Source organism: Myotis nattereri, assembly GCF_964212035.1.
Source record: "Myotis nattereri genome assembly, chromosome: 2".
Taxonomy (NCBI): domain Eukaryota; kingdom Metazoa; phylum Chordata; class Mammalia; order Chiroptera; family Vespertilionidae; genus Myotis; species Myotis nattereri.
In genome coordinates, this window is record NC_138076.1 from 105,296,567 (window position 1) to 105,298,843 (window position 2,277).

Sequence of the window (2,277 nt, forward strand, 5' to 3'; positions counted from 1 at the left end):
TCCTCAGAGTGCCCTTTCACTTTATTGCAGTTGAAGTTGCTCCTTTAGGATATTTTTCCACTTCAAGTTGAAGTAGATTGTTAGGATTTTAACAGTGGTTTCATTATGTGGCTTTATTTTTAAAAAATATATTTTTATTGATTTCATAGAGGAAAACAGAGGGAGACGGAGAAAGAAACATCAATGATGAAAGAGAATCATTGATCAGCTGCCTCCTGCACGCCCCCTGCTGGGTATCAAGATAGCAACCCAGACATGTGCCCTTGACTGGAATTGAACCCAGGACCCTTCTGTCCACAGGCCAACGTTCTATCTACTGAGCCAAACCAACTAGGGCTCCTTATGTGGCTTTAAAAGGGGTTTTGGTTTCTTCCATAGTTCAGAGTTTTTAATGAGAAGTTTTCAGAAATTATATAGTTTAAGCATGTTTTAAATAACCAAATGGTCTTTAGTCTTTCAATGTAACTGTCATAAATAAGCATATATACCCAGTATATACTGGAACCAAAGTAAGATTATTTTCTTGCTCCTACAGTCCACTTAATATATTCTTCAGATTTGGTTTTAAGTAGTGACTTTACTAGAGGCAACAAGTCTACACAGCAGCCAAGTGAGATGTATTATTCTTCTTCCTGTGAAAATATTATTAAGTACAGGGAGGCAATCCATCACCACTATACGGTCTTCTATCCTCACCAAATAAGCTACAAGTTTACTTATATTTATCTTTTTCCAGAGAGTTAAAGCTAAATTCAGTCTTAAATTCCTGCTAAATAAAACATGTACTGTTGTTTCATGGTCCAGATAAACCTCAGATTAAAAACACAAAACTGTATTTTGATGATGGGCATTCTGTCTGTGAAAAGCAGAATCACTGGAGTTCGGTAAATATGTTCGATTATCATGGTGTAATTTTTCCGGCAGGTAGGCTGCACAAGCTGGTTTATTATCATTATTGGCAATGTCACAGCTCCCACTTCTAGGGGAATATTTCTTTTTCTAACAAGGATTTGAAAAAGGTTGACGAATAAGTCCTCTGTGGTAAGCAACCTTACATAGTTTATCTGGGCTTTTCACAGCTTATCCAACTGTTTCGTTTATGTAAGCAATCAACTCTTTTGGAGATTTCTTAACCTCCTTCGTGTTCTTATTATTGAAATTAGAGTTCTTTTTTTAATAAGATCAATGGACTTATTCTCAATAGTATCACAAAAGTTCAATTTTTTAACATTGTTGATTTCAGATACCATAATTTCTTTTTTGTTTTATTTATTGATTATGTTTTAATTAAATTTGTTGGGGTGGCATTGGTTGACAAAACTATACATGTTTCAGTTGTACAAATGAATAAAACATCTGCACACTGCATCCTGCGTGATCACCTCAAATAAAATCTCTTTCCATCCCCATCCCCCCTTGCCCACCTCCACTAAGCTCCCACCCCTTTTCCCTCTGGCTATCAGCACACTGTTGTCTGTGTCTGTGTTATGTATATATGTTTTGGGGGATTTGGCCAGAGATTATTATGCTAAGTTAAGTAAACCAGTCAGAGAAAGACAAATATCATGTGATCTCACTTATATTTGGAATCTAATGAACAAAATAAACTGACAAACAAAATAGAAACACAGGGAACAGACTGGTAGCTGTCACAGAGGAGGAGGGTTGGGGGACAGGATGAAAGATGCCATAATCTCTTAAATATGGCCACCTCATGGTACGTGGCACCTCAGCTCAGCCCTGGTACTGACAAACTCTGCCTGGAAGTCTAGAGAGTCCCTTGGCTCCCTGACAGACCCACACTCAGACCCATTCAAATGAAGCCTGCCTCGATTGCTCCCCCATGGGTGTCTGGGGTTTTTATTTTTCCAACAGAGATATTACAAAGTTACAAGCAAGCAAAAATTATGTTGACAGAGAAATTTCTATCTTGGCAGGTTAATAAAAGAGAGACAGAAAAGCTTCTGAAAATATTTCATGTTTGAGTTTTCTGTCCTGACTTAAATAGCCTAAGCCTTGAGTGCCATGTGTTTTTGGTAATGATTTAGCAAGCCCACTGGTTTAGAGATGAAGGCTGATGTACGGCCCCACCTCTGCAAGAGGAAGGACAAGTATGTTCTTCTGTAAACTGGTAAATGGAGTACCTAAAATTTTATCTTATACTAGTGACCCAGCGTGCGAAATTGTGTGAGACTTGGGACCCCGGGGCTCCTCAATGGATTTCCCCAAAGAGGTAGGCCGAAGCCACGGGTCCCACCTCCGCTGCATGTGCAGCCA

General features: G+C 38.8%; 1 pseudogene across 1 annotated transcript; it reads right to left on the reverse strand.

Moving 5' to 3' along the window:
- Positions 1 to 515: 515 nt before the first annotated feature.
- Positions 516 to 1,250, reverse strand: LOC308513801 (KATNB1-like protein 1; annotated as a pseudogene). The gene has a single exon. The product of its transcript is annotated as a KATNB1-like protein 1 (transcript).
- Positions 1,251 to 2,277: the final 1,027 nt, after the last annotated feature.